The sequence below is a fragment of the Drosophila persimilis genome, unplaced genomic scaffold (genome assembly GCF_003286085.1).
Source record: "Drosophila persimilis strain 14011-0111.01,24,50 unplaced genomic scaffold, DperRS2 tig00003933-arrow-pilon, whole genome shotgun sequence".
Taxonomy (NCBI): Eukaryota; Metazoa; Arthropoda; class Insecta; order Diptera; family Drosophilidae; genus Drosophila; species Drosophila persimilis.
The window spans coordinates 2,736,477-2,753,263 of record NW_020825706.1 but is presented as its reverse complement, the minus strand read 5'-3'; the positions used below and the strand labels follow the sequence as shown (position 1 = coordinate 2,753,263).

General features: G+C 42.4%; 1 protein-coding gene across 4 annotated transcripts in view; it reads right to left on the bottom strand.

Moving 5' to 3' along the window:
- Positions 1–14,477, bottom strand: part of LOC6594557 (glutamate-gated chloride channel) — a 41,678-nt gene extending 27,201 nt beyond the window's left edge. Inside the window, exon 1 of one of the 4 annotated variants that reach the window (XM_026994465.1) lies at positions 14,364–14,477. The gene's annotated coding sequence lies outside the window, so the exon portion shown is untranslated. The remainder of the gene's footprint in view (positions 1–14,363) is intronic. The other 3 variants (XM_026994458.1, XM_026994455.1, XM_026994459.1) reach the window with 3 other exon arrangements.
- Positions 14,478–16,787: the final 2,310 nt, after the last annotated feature.

Sequence of the window (16,787 nt, the reverse complement as noted above, 5' to 3'; positions counted from 1 at the left end):
ACTAAGCCCCAAACAATGACCAAAAGTTGAAAAATCTTTCGGGCAAACAAAAGGAATTTTAATGAATATTTTTTTGCTGGGGAATGGAAGCTCTGCTGATGGTCTGCTGCTAGTGTGGTCTCTCCTTGGAGAGTGTTGATAATTGCCACATAAATTTGTGCAACACTAAAAGAGAGAGAGAGAGGGAGCAACAGCGGGAGAGAGAGAGCGAGACAGCGACAGCAATGTGTGAAAACTATTTGAGAGATTTTCATTTTAAACAAAATGTCAGCGTTGACCGAACAATTTGTCTCTTAATATTAATTTATTATATGTATATTTACATAATGCATGCAATCAAATATTTCTCTCACATGAAAAGAGCACAGACCCCAGAGGAGGTGGTCTAAATTATGGGACATTTGAAGGTCGTGCCACTATAAATATTCAACGAGTTATTCGGTCAGACATTCAGACATTCGGACCTTCATTTCGCACATGAAATATGCATGGCGATGGCCGCAAAAGACAGCTGCCATCGGAGGGAAATTCTAGGGAATTGGAGGAGGAGTAGTATCTCGAAATATTCGATGGTTGTGGGAGATAGTTTTCGATTTATTTAATTTTCAGCGCTTGAAAAATCCAGAAAATTGTTTCCTCGAAAGGTTATTCCTCGAATACCATAATTTATTAATTTCCTATGGTCTGAATACCTTTATCGACATTTAATCGATATGAAAAACGATTGATATTCCATCAAGCACCCCGTGAAAAATCCAGAAAAATGTTGTTTATCTCGATATTTGTCCCCGATATTTAATCGTTATGAAATCGATTGATAATATATCAAATACACCTTGAAAAATTCAGAAAAATGTTTCGTTTTTTTCTTACTCCTCGAATTCCCTAATTTATTCAGTTCCTATAGCCTAAAACACTTTACCGACATTTAATCGTTATGAAATCTATTGGTATTGCCTTTAGTAACGCTTGAAAAATTAACAAAAATTGTTTATCTCTTTTTTATTTATAAATTTCCATCATTTATACATTTCCTATCGCTCAAATCGCTTTGCCGACACTTAATCGATATTTAATCGATATGAAATTAATTAATAATCTATCAAGTACTCTTTAAAAAATTCTGAACATTTTGTATCTTTTTTTTTTATTTCTAAAACTCCTTCATTTAGTCATTTCCTATGATGTAAATTACTTTAACGATATTGAATCGGTATGTAAAACGTTTCGAAAATGAAATTTGTTTGCAATAACAGCCCCAAATCGATTGGTGGCTCGACTTTTATAGATTTTCTCACATTTGTGGGACTCAGCCTCAATTCGATGACTTTCAGCACCGAACTAATGGCCAATAGATAACGATTATTAGTCGATAAGGCAGTGCCATAAATACAAGACGCTATTTGTGTAATATTTTCCCCACTGATGAAATTTTATGGCCAAATGCCATTTATTTGAAGGCCAAAAACAATGCAAAATATTTACCTATATTCTAGAATAATTCTAGAATTCCACCCCACCCTACCCGCAGAGAAAATATTGCGAAATGCATCTTAAGATTGGCAAAATTCCTTCTCTGTGGAAATGCTCTAATGAGCTTTTGTCTGTGGTTTTTATTATAATTAACATTGAATTTTTCGAGTGTTTCGAGTGTTTGAGTGTTCGAGTGTTCGAGTGTTTACCCATAAGTCTCATCAATTGCATAACGCACACACTTGCACACAGATACACACACTTACGCGTGTGGCGCTGCTGCTGCTGCTGCTGCAGCTTCAACGTCTCCCCGTGGCTCTGGGTGTCTGGGTGCTTTTGGTTTTGGCTTTGGTGCCAAGAAAATTGCTGAAGCTGCGGGGCGGGGGCCGGTGGCGGGGGTGGGGGCAAGGCCAAACAACTAATTGCGGCGACACATAACTTGTTGCACGCCCCGCCAGCCTTAGAGTCACGCCTCCACGCTGCCACACATGCCACATGTGTGTAATGTAATGCCGCAGATAGACGGAACGGAACGGACGGAACAACTATTGCCAACAACAACAGAAGCAGAAGCAGAAGCGACAACAGCAGCGTCAACAGCGAATTGCATTAGCCAGTGAGTGTGTGTGTGTGTGCGAGTATCTGTGAGGGTGCGTACGAGAGGTAGGAGGTGGCCCCGAGGTCACATCGCTTGTCTCTTGTTTGACAATAAACAAAGTCAAAGTATCTGCTGGCTACTGCCACTGCCACTGCCACTGCCCCGCCCCGCCCCGCCCCCCGTGACAATGGATTCCTCGCTTTTTTTCTTCGCTCTTTCTCTTTGTTTGATTTGTTAGCCAAATATGCAGAAGGCTAATGAAATATCTGTAGTATGAAGGCTCTATGGGTAGGAACGGGGGAAATAATTAACTTTACAGGGAAGAAAAAAGCCATGAAATGAAGGTAGGAGTGGGGTTTCAATAGTTGAGGGAATTCCGGATTTGTTTTCATATTTGGGGAAGATTTCAATAGACGGATAATTGGAGACGAAAAAGGAACATTTTGAACCATATAAAATCTTCAGAAGTTCGATTTATGTAGATATAAAACACATATTCTATCTATTTATCGATTTATGTATTGGTGTATTGTTTCCCTATCAAGATCTTTCCCTATCTAGATATGCATTTATCAATTTATGTATCGAAATCTTGATTATAATTTAATTTTCCATTTATCATTGCTATTTTTTTCTTAAATTTAATTTTTCATCTATCAATAAATCTATATATTAATTAATTCTAATATTAATTATTAATCTTTTAATCAATTTATTTATCGATTATTAATTAGTATAAATATGTATCAATGAATGTATCGATATATTAATTAATCTAGTTGTTTGGTAATCTGTGTATTTATCGATTTCTTTTCATAAGTTATTTATTCAACTATTAATTAATCACATATTAAATCATTTTTATCTACTTATTTATCTATCAATTAATATAGATATTTATCAATATATATATATATCGATTTACGTGTCGATATATCCATATCTATTAATCGATTTATGTACATATATATTAATTAATCTAAGTATATGTATATGTCTCTTTATCGAAATTTTGTATGAATATAATTATCGATTTCTTTTCATTAGTCATTTATCAGATATTTTTATTGATTTATTTATATGTATATCCATTCATTTAGATTATTATTGATTTATTTTATCAGAATATAATTTGTATTCATTTATTTATTTATCCATCAATTAAAATGGTATTTCGAAATCAGTTTATCAATTTATTTATCTATCTATCAATTCATTGTCGATTATTATCGATTTTTTTATCGACCTATTATCCAATTGTTCGTTATTAATTTATTTGTTTATCTGTCAATAAATCTATGTGTTTCAAAATCTGTTTATCGATTTATTTATCGATTTTTGTATTGATTTTTTTTATAGATTATTTTGTATTTTTTCTATCTTTTTTTTTTGGCCACGTAGCAGCCTTGTCGCTCCACATATCTATTTATCATTGTATCTATGTATCTATCTATCTCTGTCTCTGTATCGCTCAATCTACGTTTAAAATTTTTTTATTTGTCATCAACAAGATATCACTAGAGAACTCCCCACTGTAGCAATCCCGTGTACAATCATTACTTTTCATATCAAACCATTCCACAAATAATTGCATTATATATTTGCGCAATGATCTGTATCCGTATCTGCCAGATAGCTGTCACACCAGATGTTTTCACAGATAAATAGATACCCCTCCCTATCCCAGTTCCATTTGCAAAATGGATTCTTATCGTTGTGGCACTTTAACACTTTCCCCCCTCCCCCACCCCCTCCCCACACCCCTTCCCCCCTTTCTCTCCCCCTGTTTCGTTGATATATAGAAATCTGAATATCGTATAAACAGTTTTACGGGAAAGCCAGCCAGCCAGCTGGCAGGCAGTGGTAGCGGTAGTGGTAGCCAGGATCTTTATAAAGTTATTTGAAAACCCTTGATGGCCAATAACCAGCAAGGCAGTCAGGCGGGCAGCATGTGGCATGTGGCACCGCAAACAGGGCAACCGCAGGAACAGGAAGAGGCACCAGCACCAGAACGAGAACCAGAACCGAAGAGTCCTTGGACCCCTCGAACGTTGCGGACATTCCGTTTATGGTCTGTCGATGGTCCCACAGAGAGCGAGAGAGAGAGAGAGAGAGAGAGCGAGAGAGAGCTAAGAGCTTAATAAAATTATGTGACGATGATTGCCGCTGGAAACCCATGCCCCCAAATGCAGTAGCAGTAGCAGCAGCAGCAGCTGCCACTTGCCGCTTGCCTCTTGCCGCTTGCCTCTTGCCCTGTGCTGCCGCTTCTGCTGCTTGGCTGCCACTTGAAAAACGCATTAAGGCTGCAGTTTTTTGTGGCAGTGGCATTTGTACGAAACGAAAGAGTATATTATGTATATATATATATATATATATATATATATATATATATGGAATATATGCTTTATGCTCCTCTCGCTCGCTCGCTCTCCCTGGTGGCCTATATGCATGCCAGAGTGGTTTGTTGATTGCATGTTAAAAGGCCTTCGCCTACGAAAGAGAGAGAGACTGACTCCATGCCACATGCTGCTCCTAGAGCTACTGCTACTCCTGCTCCTCCTGCAGCATCTCCTCCTTCTGCTGCTGCTGCTCCTCCTCCTTCGGCCCCTTTCCTGGTGTACCTCGTACCACCCCCCGTCTGCCATGAAATTTAATTAAAAACTTGTGTGCCATGAAATTACATTTCAACGTGAGTTTCCAGTCTGCAAGTGTATGTATGTGTGGCACGTACATCAGGTGCCACACCATAGCCCACCCCACAGAAAAGTTGATTTTTATGTAAAAATGTTCAAAAGGAAAAACAGCAGGAAAAACAGGAAAAGAAGCCGCTCGACTTCCGTTTCGGGGCATCGTTCGAGATGCAAGTCGTTTGTGGCTTGCCGCTGGCTGTGTGCAACCCCCTCCCCCCAGCCAATCCTTTGGGGCAGTCCTTAAGCAGCAGCAAATTAAACGCGGAAATATAACCAACAATTTTGTTTCTTCTTTTTTTGAATTATTGAGAACTGGTCTTCACAGTTTGACAGACAAAAAATCAGTTTTCCATCTGGGGAAATTCAATTTTCACAAGCGACCAACCCTCGGGGCTTTTTGGACTATCAATTTCGGCCAATTTTTTATTGAAATTAAGAGAGCAAAAAGAGAGAGAGAGAGCTCTGTCAAAGGGCTAGAGGGAAAAGACTCTAAAAAATGGGGGAATTTTAATAGCATTATAAACAAAAGTAAAGCCTTCCCTTTGGCTCAATCGAGGGGCAAAAAATTGGGTTTGCATCCTACGAAAAAGCGCATTGCCTTTAGCCTAAAAAGTGCTCGAAAGCCAGGTGTTCAATTAGCCCAAGGCGGGTTTTTTCCATATTATGGCTATAATAATGAACCGATTGGCATGTGCTTTGGCATTCTGGTAGATATGATTATTCTTTATGATATTGCCTTCGGGGATTTAGGGTATTATCTATTATTATCAACCTATGGAGAAATGTGGAAAATTCAGCGGAAGTTCAACTGTGTTTACAATAGTGGATGCCACGAATTTCCCCAGAAATACTCGATTTATTTTCCACTAAAAGATTTCCAAGAACTATGCCCTGAATGGAGGAGAGGTAGCAAAAAATTGCCACGAATTTTGCACTGTAATCACCCGTCACAGATTTCCAGGAATATAGTTATCAAAAATAGAAATTAATGGAAAAAAGCCATAAATAACTGTAGCCCGTAACCCAAGGATTTCCTAGAATTTCCCAGTATAGAATGCTATAAATATTTGATGATATTTTTCATGAGTAATTCCTGGAAATATTTGTAGTCATAATCAGAATGAAAATCAGGCCAGGGAGAAACTATAATCCTAAAGATAACTCTTACCAAGAATTCCCCTTGGATTCGAGACCATTTTCCTGGCCCAATTATGTTAATACAAGCTCCTCCCCCCCTCTCTCTCTCTCTCTCTCTCTGTCTTACTCGCTCATCATTTATTTACCGTCTAATTCGGATTATAAATGCAAATCTCGCCTCTGGCCCAACTCCCGCCGCAATCAAATTGCAACACCTTTTGTGTGTTTCAGCTGTTGCTTCTCTCTGCTCTCTCTCTCTGCTCTCTCCCGAAGCATATTTGTTATGCAGAAATCGCTGTTGCTTTTGCATATTTCAATTAGGAATTACACATACGGCACCGCGAGAGAAAGCTCTCCCTCTCCCTGTCCTGTCTCTGTTTTTGGAAAATCCGCTTAAAACTTATTCAATTAAAGTTCCAGGACAGGCCAGGCGGCGGGACGAACAAATTGGGAGTCGTAAAAATGGCGACCAGAGCAAACGAGCAAACAACAGCACTAAATGCCACACAACTATGGAGAGAATGAATGCCGCATAAAAATATGCACATAAAGTGTGTATAATATTTGTGCAGAGGGAATACGAAAGAAGTGGGGATTACGAAGGATACAATAGGGGAGGAAGAACTGTAATAAATGCAAAAAATAGGAAACAAAATACCACACAGCAACGAAAGGTAGATACCCTGGAAAGCAAAATGTGATGGGGGGGGAAACAGACACAAAAACAATCATCGGCTATGCCTCTGTCCCTGCCTGACATGTTCGTTCAAGTCTCGAAAGTCGAACTAGACGTTTCTGCTGACGCTGATCTGCCGCTGCGCAATATACAAACACATGTCTCAGCCTCTGCCTCTGCCTTGCAAACCCTTGCATGTTGGTTCATGTCTCGAAAGGCGAACAAATACCAACAAATACCATGCATTCGTTTTTGCATCGCAATTCTGCCGACGCTGATCTGCCACTGCGCAAAATACAAACAAATGTGATACTTTATGGGGCTACACACAAATAAACACAATACTTTATGGCGCAGCTTCGCCTCTGCCTGGCAAGCAGTGCCAGGGCGAACGTGACGGTGAAAAGAGACTATGAAAAAGTGTTGCTGCAATTTGCATGGCAATTCTTCCAGCGCTGATCTTGCCGATAAGGAAATGTGCATTTTGGTGATATTTTCAAGCAAAAGGGTTTTGTTCTCGTGGGAGGAGGGTGAGTGAGCATCGAGTGACGCCGAGAGTATACGACAGACTGTTCTATTAGTCTGCCTGCCCTCTCTTATGTCCAGCATACCTCTTGAAGGGTATTCAAAAGTACTAGATCGATCCCCTCACACACAGCACTGGGAAGAACTCAACGCAGAACACAGAAATGTGGCAAATAAATCAGCAGTTACTTGGTGTTGGCCCTGGCCATAACGATTGTGGAGTGTGGGTGGTGCGGGTGGTGCCGCTTGTCAGCCATTTGCTGTGTTTATTTACGTGACATTACATAGCAGAGACCGGAAGGACATATCCCCATGCACGGAATACAAGAAAAGGGAATACTAGGAATGGTTTTTCTTTCTTTCTTTTTTTTTTCTCATGTATTGAACGGATGAAAATTCCTTTCATTGATCCCCACACGAGCGTCGCGGCCATTTTCGTGGAACCGCTGGAAATATTTTTCTGTGAATTTTATTTTTTGGATAAAAAAATGTTCATTCTTTCTCTCTCTTTCTTTTTTTTATTTTCTCGACCATTTTGTTATTTCGCTGGGGTGTTGATAATAATCTGAAAATCAGCTTAAAAATCTGCGCTTCCAAACAAACATCAGACGAAAAATAATTTCCAAACTATGGAAAACTTTTGCAAATCAAAAAAGTTTCCTACATCAAAAAAAAAAAAACGAGCCAAAAAGGCAAAAATATTTTTGTACAATTTAGTTTTTATTTTATTTGTTGTGGGGGGGCATAAAAAGGCGTGCCGTTGGCCGCTGGCCGCAGACGCCACAACAAAGCAAACATTTTCAGACGCCATTTATCTGTATCTGTGTGTGTGGGTGTGTGTGTGTGTGTGTCGGAAACGTGACTTATTTGAAATTTATGTACTTTTTAGCCCAAGCTTTGGATCTAAATCCCACCCGCAAAAAAAACCCAAAAAAAGGCAGAGCACTATGCAATTTATAGAGTAAATTCCTTTTGCACGAGCCTTATCTTTCTTTTGGCAGGAGTCGTGCGGCCTGTGCTTTAGTTTTTTTTGTTGTTTTGCCAAAAGCTTAATTAGAAAAAAACATGGAATAATGGAGGGGCATATGTGCAATATGCAAATGCAAATGCATGTGCAACCCACTACCCACCCTCCCCCCCCTCCAGCAGGAGCAACAAAAACCATTCACAAATTGAAATCAACGAGCATACAGTTGTCTCCTTTCACCTCTCCCTCTCCCTCTCTCTTCTGTTCTCTCTCTCTCTCTCTTTGCCTGTGTTCCATTTCGTTTCGTTTTTCAGCTCGTGTCACACACGCCATTCACTTGTTGTTGCCCCTCCACCCCCCCGCACCCCACCCGTTTACTGCTGCTGTTCGACATGCATCGATTACATAAATGGTGGCAGGAAGGGAGGGAGGAGGGGCTGCCATGAGCATAAGTCACGAAGCTTTTGCTAATGATGAGGGCCTTGATGCTTTTTCAATTAACCAAATGTGTGACACAGAGATTTGGCTGGCAGGCAGGCAGGCAGGCAGGCAGGAGGCAACAGAAGCCAGAGGATTGCCAGGCGAAGGCCAGAAGGAGGAGGAGGGGAGGGGAGCTGCAGTGGAGAATGAGAGCAGGCGATGATAGAGATTCAGTGGAGAATGAAGAGCAGTGCAGAGGAGGAGAAGGATTCACTGACTGGAAGGACACGGCAGGTGGCACGTGGCATAAATCAAAGCACAAATCAGAAGTTCAGTTCCCTTTCTCCAACAGAGTACAAAAGGTGTTGAAACTTGGTTCTAAAAGGTGGAAAAATCTACAAAAAACTGAATAAAAAACCTGAAAAGCTTCTTCTACATTTTTTACATCAAATGCTTGCAGCAAAGATGTATCTTTGGAGTTGATTTGCATGCGAATTGGCTTTATTTCTATGCTTCTTGCAGAGGGCTGCCACTATATATCCCTCCTTTACCTCAAGGACTCTCTCTGTCTACCTTTGAGCTCCAGGATCATGGCTGCTCCTTCTATCTGTCTGTATTTTGTTGCTGCTCTCGTATTGCCTCCATCTATCTTCTGAAGGGGGGGAGGCTGCTGGAACATTTGACTCCTGATGAATGAATGTTGTGCAGCCAATAAATCCATTTATGCTAAGCACTTGCTTATTATTATAATCCTCTGCTGCAGCAGTACCAGGCACACACACAGATACAGATACAGGGACACGCCCCGAGACTCTGATGAACATTTAACCCTAATTTGCATTTATGGTGCACATTGTTGGGAGGGGGTAGGGGGGGCTGCGGAGACTGTGTGGATCTCTGGTTCTGTGATTACCTGTGCCCCACTGTGGGAGAGTGGGCTCTCTCTGTCTCTCTTTTGTATCATTCGTCAGGCAATAAAAGCAGTTCGCAAAAAAATATAACACACACACTCATACTCACAGAAAGGGGCAGATGGGGGCGAGGGGCGAGGGGCGTGGGGCGGTGGGGGGATGTGTCTACTTATAAACTCACCTTAATTAAACGTGATTAAGTAGATTTCCCTCGTTTTTCTGCTCAACGAACTGTTTAGTTGTTGTCTGTGTCGATGTATCTGTGTGTATCTCTGTATCTGTATCTGTGTGTGTGTAATTATAGCTACTGCATGTGTGTGTGTGTGTGTGTGTGTGTATGACCTGTACTTATTAACTGGCATTTATTGTTGTTCTTTTTCTTTTTCTCTCTCTCTCTGTGTGTGGCAGGTGGCATGTGGCAAAGGTCGTTTGCAAAAAAAGGGTATGGGTACTTTTCCATCTGCTTTGCTGATGAGAGGAAAAATTGTGGTTTATGGAAGTTCGAAATGCGAAAATGTATCTTAATTTGATTGGTTTTACGGTTGTATCTAACAGATATCGATTGGATATGATTCGGAAATCGTGCCCTAATGGGTATAGAACTTTGTGGAATGGACACCCAGTGGAGTTCGTGATAGTTTTTTGATGGGAAATAAAGAATAAATATAATTCTGGGAGTTATTGGTTGGGAAATGCCGAATAAAATGAAAATTGGATATTTTTAGCATAGAAATCGAATAATAAAAGGAATTCTGGAGATATTTAGCATACAAATTGAAGCCTAAAAGGGATTTTGGATGGAGATTTCATAGAAAATTAAGAACAATTGGAGTTTTGAATAGTTTCTTTTCATAGGAAACAAAGAATTAAGGTATTGGAAAAAGTTTTTAACAGAATATAAAAAATCAAGCGGATTCTCTGATTTTTTGAAGGCAAATAGAGTGAATTCTGTATAGTTATTTGATGGAAAATGCCTTTAAATAAATGGTACACAAAGATACATCGAAAATGTACATAGATACATAGATAGAAATGCGACAGGAAGCATTTAACTCAGGAATTTTAACGGAGCCACGTTATAAAAGCCATAGATTTGATGAGAATTTACTAAGAAAACTACATTTTTTATATCAGAAATAAGCTTTTAAATGAAGAATCTATGGGATTTGAGAATAAACTCCACAGGGAATCCACTGAAAATACTACATCTCTACTTTCTATCCCAGAAAATACTCTGCTTTTTGGCTAGTCCGAAGGAAATCCTTTCTCTAAGACTACAACCAAGGATGCTCTGCCCCCAAAAAAGGCTTGAAAGAGGAACTTATTCAGCCCAATTATTTTTAGGCATTAAATACTCTCAAGGAAGATACAAATTGGGAAAGGTTAGATAAAAGATAACACCAATTAAAAGATTCCTTAATTTACAAAAGTGGAAAAAAGGTCAGGACCCACTAATGTCATTTTTTATAAGAATTTGTTGGTTTTGTAATATCAGATCACATACGGAGACTGTAGAAGTTTCTTTAGCGAGATCTGGAGTAACTATTTTGCAATATTTTTTAATAAAAAAAATTTTAAAAAATTATTTCTTTTAGTTAAAAAATAAAACATAATAAAAACATTTGCGAAATGCTTTATTTTGTATCGGAAAAAAATGGCAGAAATTTGAGGCAATTTTTGGGCTCTAGAACGGTAGCCTCCCCTTAAATTCTTGAACTATTTCCCAATTACTAATCTTTTAAAATATTTCAAGGCAGAAAATGAACCACAAGATAATATTTAAAGAATATTCCATTCTTTGAGAGAGAAAGGCCTATTCCTCCTATGCACGTATTTTGCTTTCTGTCTTGAATTTTCCCCAAATATATAGCACTCTGAGGAGTTTTTCGCCGCTCCCCGAACAATTGTCATAAATTTCGCTCCACTCCGGCGCTCCGGCACTCTGCCACTCTGTTATCCTTGGAACAAGTGCCCCAATTAAAGTAGAATCGTTTTTGGAAAATCTCTTGTCTTCTTTGGTGGCTGCTTGGCTGCTGGGCTGCCCCCGAACTATGGTTCCCATGAGGGTATTCAAGTTTTCGGGTTTTCGGGCTGCAAAAACCCAACCGAAAATTAGCATTCAATTTTCATGTTTCGGGGCAAACTCTGGGAAACTCATTCTCATTCTCATTGGGGGGGTTTCCCCCTGGACTTTGTGTGCAATTTAGTTTCGTTTGTGTTTGTGTTTGTGTTTGCTTGGATATGAATTTGTATTATTGTTTGGCATTAATTTGGCTTTTTATTAATTACGTTTATGCGCGTGGACTACTACTGAAGTTTGTTTCTCTTTTTCTCTGGCTTTTCTCTGCTTTTTTTTGTGGCTTGTGGCCCCTGCTGCTCGGCTGCTCTGGAGAGTTCTCTCTGAAGAGATTTCCCACTGCCTCTGGTTTCTCCCCTCTCTGTCTCTCTGTCTGTCTGGTTGTCTCTTTTCTATGATTTGTCCCCCCCCCACACTCTGGCACTTCCCCCACTCTTGTCTGATTTTCCCAGGGGGTAATTTTGAGCAGCGGCGTCGAGCGGGGGCAGGCAATCAAATAAATAATGAGGACGACGACTGTGTGGCACTCTGTGGCTGTGGCTGCTGCTGTGCTGCTGCTGTCGTCAACTTTTGTTTAATATGCGCAAAACGTTGCAAGAACTTTTCTGCCACAGCCACAGCCACAGCCACAGCCTGTCGGGAAAAATCTTTGGGCCGCCAGAGTTGAGAGTCCTCTCGGAGGATTGTCTGTGGCTCTACCCCCCCTTCCTCTCTGTCTCTGTCTGTGCCTGTTTATATTTTCTATAATTGCCTTTTTTGGAACCCCCGCTCCCCCACTTTTCCTCTTTTATTTATTTGTTTCTATTCAATTTTTTCCCCCCATTGTAATGCAATTTTTCAATTGCTTAGTGGCTTCCCGGCTTCTCGGCTATTGGCATTGGAATTCAATTTGATTTGTGTGCTACGTGTGGCACTTATTTTGTTGCAACAATCGCTGACTTTTGAACTTTCTTGTGGGTGGCACAAAAGGCAACAAAGAATAACAGTCGAAAGCAGGTGAAAGCAGGAGAAACAAAACAAAACTGAAATGTCAACGCCGATGAAGCTCCTCACATTTGGAGGCGCATCCTACATCCGTATTCCGCCATGCAACATCCTTCCATGGCGGCTGCTGCCTCCCAGGCCCCATTCTACATCCCTTCACGGCTCTCCTGCTCCGTTCTACCTCCCTTCATGGCTCTTCTGCCCCAATCTACATCCCTTCATGGCTCTCCTGCCCCATTCTACACCTCTTCATGGCTCTCCTGCCCCATTCTACATCCCTTCACGGCTCTCCCGCTCCGTTCTACCTCCCTTCATGGCTCTTCTGCCCCATTCTACATCCCTTCATTGCTCTCCTGCCCCATTCTACACCTCTTCATGGCTCTCCTGTCTCATTCTTCATGGCTCTATGGCTACCTTCTTCATCCTACATCCTTCCATGGCTACCTACATCCTTCCATGGCTACCTACATCCTTCCATACTTCCATGGCTGCCTTGCTTCATCCCAAACCCTTCTCCTTGCCTACAAAAGGCTCCGCGTCAACCTCAAGCAGCGCACTAGGCCACGCTGATTTGTACACAGGACAACGCAGGAGGCGAAGGAGGAGCAGGAGGAGCTGGGGGAGGAGGGGGCAGCACACAGCACAGTGGGTACAAGAAATATACTTCCGTGTTGATTGTTTTGTTTTGTTTTGCTTTGCTTTGTTTGGCTTTTGGTTCGGTGGGAAAAGGAGAGCCCGAGCAGCAGGAGGAGCAGGCAGGATGCCTGCTGTGTGGGCGGAATGGGTGGGGGGAGGGGGATGGGATGTTGTTCTGTTACCAGCCAAAAGACAGGACAGGACGACGCCCATAAAAAGCGACTACGTCTGCGAAAATCACTTTAAAAACAAGTGAAAACGGAGAAAGGACACGACAACGAGGAGGCACAGGCGAAGAGAGTCGTCTCCTGCGAGTCTGCGAGTCTGGGAGTCACTGAAAGGCTGAAAGGCAAACCTGTCCATCAACAAAACTATTGCAACAATAAACAAGAGGAACAATTTGACAATTGAAGTGCTTCCTCCCAGGAAAAGAAAAGAAAATCAGAAGAAAGAAAAAGAGAAAGCCCGAAAGAGGCTAAGAAAAGACATGCGGGGGGGGGGGGGATAGAAAGTAAAGCCAAGAAAAAGAAGGACACGAAGTAGCAGCCAAAATGGGAATCCAAGGGGTTCCTAGTAGTCCCCCACCCCCCCTACCCCCCACGGAGAGGGGGAGCAGCACTTGAGCACAGTTTCCGGTCATTTACACGTACGCACACATGTCAATCCCTCTGTGGTGTGTGTGTGTGTGTGTGTGTGTGTGTGTGTGACACAGTATCCTACATTTATTTTTTTATTGGCATCAAAAAGTGTTGCTCTCTCGCTCGCACTCCCCAACCAAAAATTAATCACAAATGAAATTTCCACCAAATTTAGACCAAGGTCAGAGCGGGAGGAGGGGGGGTTCGGGGTGTCCTGCTACACATGCTAGCAATTTAGAGCAGTAGCAAAAAAGGAAGGGGGGTGGGGGTGCCCCCACAAAAGTATGCTATGAAAAATTATCAGCGACCAACAACAAAACTTTCTTAAGTTTCTTGGGATAGAGGGGGAAGCCTAGTAGGGAGGGGGAAATATTAAAGAGGGGAAGCCTGAAAATATCTCTGAAACGAACAAAATTGTTGGCCAGACTCCACGTGCAGGCAGCAGCACTAATCTCTGCCACTGCCTCCCAGAATCTCTCTCTCGCTCTCGCTCTCTTTGGCCCTCTCTCTCTCTCTCTCTCTGCGCAGCTGCTGGTCCTGCAGGATCAGGGTGTGGTGAGTTATGCTGCTGCTGTTATGCTGCTGCTGCTGCTGGAAAAGCTATGTCGGAAAAATGTCTTGCGAGCCCTACCTTCTGCTGGCGTCGTCGTCGGCTGCTGCGTGGCTGCTGCGTGGCTGCTGCGCGTTGCTGGGGCTCTGCCGCTGCTTCTGATATGTGGACACGGACACGCACTCACACTTTGTTGGGCTGCGAGGGGGCGGGGGGGCTTGTGTGCGGAGGGGGGGGATGGTAGGGACACCGACACCACTCTTTTGCTTTCACACACTCGCACACACACACACAGGCACTGGCTCGTCGGGACACTCACACACACACGCGGCGCGGCGCATTGACAATTGTCGCTGGTTTTTTTTCCCTTTTTCTTTCTTTTTTTTGTCGTTGTTGTTGCTCTATTTTCCGCGCAATTATAATTCACATTTTCCACATTTTCCGACGGCTATCTTGGATTTTAGTTGTATGTGGCATTCATGCTGCTGCTGCTGCGGCGGCGGCGGCCTGTTTGTCTCTCTTTCTCTTTCTCTACTGCTCTCTCTGCCGCTCTCTTGGTGTGTGCGTGCGTGTGTGTGTGTCTGAGTTCTTTTTTGGTCACAAAATATCGACACAGTCGATGCACACTTCCGCTTTGGTCAACCGAACACGTCAACTGTCTGCACCTGACTGACTGACTAAAGAACGGACTGACTCTGTGGGAAAACGTCTCTGAATAGAGAGAGAGATAGAGAGAGAGAGAGAGGACAAGCAGCAGCAGCAGCAGCAGAGAGAGAGAGTGGATTTTGTGGATGCTGTTTCCATTCTGCTGCTGCTGCTGCTGCTGCTCTCTCTCTCTGCTGCTGCCATCCGCTGGCCCTTTGTTTTGATTTTTTTTCTTCTTTTTTTTGTGGTAGGTTCTTCTTCAAGAACTTCCAGCAACAGCATCCAAGTGTTGGCTCCATGCGTTGGTCCGCAGAAACTAACTAAAAATCGTACCTTAAACCCTTGCCACCCCCCTCCCCCGCACTCCCTCTTGGGGGTGGGTGGGCAAATGCAAATCCACTTCGGAAAAATCATTCGAAGCGCAAAAATTGGCGCTGACCGCAAACAAAAAAAAAAACAAAACTCCGACCCGCTGAAAATAAATATCATAAAAATATGAAAAACAAATAAATGAGGCAGGCCTTGTGGGGGGAAAGGGGGCAGTGAGGGAGTGGAGGGTCCATATATAAATATAAATATTTGGGAAGCAGCTACCGTTGCGTCTCCGCGGCTTAACAAAAGGGCTGCCGCCTGATGCTGTCCGAAAGGGGCTTATGGTGGGTGGCGGGGGGAGAGTGGGGGAGAATAAAGAGGACTCGACAGAGGGGCTTCCCATGGATGATTTGGCTTTGGGAGGGGGCTTCCCCAAAAGAGGACCAAAAATGAGACTCCAGAGGGGGAGGAGCTGCTAAGGGAGTTCCGTTTCCAGTGAAGGTTTCCAACACGGGTTACATTCTAGCACCTCTTCCAAAACTAGTTCCAACAGTGGTGCCAAAACTGTGCTCCCAAGGGAGTTTTAAAAGAACCCCCAAAAGAGGTTCCAGAAGAGGTTCCAAATGAGGCTCCAAAGAGGTTCCAAAAGATTTCCCAAAAGAAGATCCAAGACAAGTTCCAAGAGAAGTTCCAAAAGAGGTGCCAAAAGAGATTCCAAAAGGAGTTCAAAAAAGGTTCCAAAAGAGGTTCCAAAGAGCTTCCAAAAGAGATTCCAAAAGGGGTTCCAGATGATGTTCCAAAAGAGGTTCCAAAAGAGGTTCCAAAAGAGGTTCCAAAAGAGGTTCCAAAAGAGGTTCCAAAAGAGGTTCCAGAAGAGATTCCAAAAGAGATTCCAAAGGAGGTTCCAAAGAGGTTCCAAAAAATGTTCCAAAGAGGTTCCAAAAGAGATTCCAAAAGAGATTCCAAAGGAGGTCCCAAAGAGGTTCCAAAAGAGGTTCCAAAAAATGTTCCAAAGAGGTTCCAAAAGAGATTCCAAAAGGAGTTCCAGCGTGATCTCCCACAAACCCCCACTCACTGGTTCCAAAAAGCGTTCCGAATCGAAGTTTTTACCTTCTCCGATTTGGATTCTCTAAGGGGTTTCCCCTGTATTTCCACATTTTCCCAATTTTGACGATTTCATATCATATTTTTGTGTCCCCCGCTTCGGGAATACAACAGGACGTTCCAAAAAGTGGTTCCAACTGGGACTCCAAACGGGTTTTGTAATCCATATAACATGATGCTCCAAGAGGCGTTCCATGAAGCCTTCCAAGAGGGTTTTCAGAGGCGTTTCCAATGGCTGTTTAAAAGGTCTTTTAAAAGTGAGTTCCAGGGGGCTTCAAAAGGGTCTGTCATAGTTTGGTTTATGGGCGGTGGAGAGGGGAGTGTGGAGTAACCCGCTCCACCCCTCCATGGAGAATAGACCGTTGTTGATTCTTCTTTTTAAGCGGCCTTTGCTGCTGCTGCTGCTCTTTATGCAAACTGCCAACCCCGCCCCCTTCCCCATCT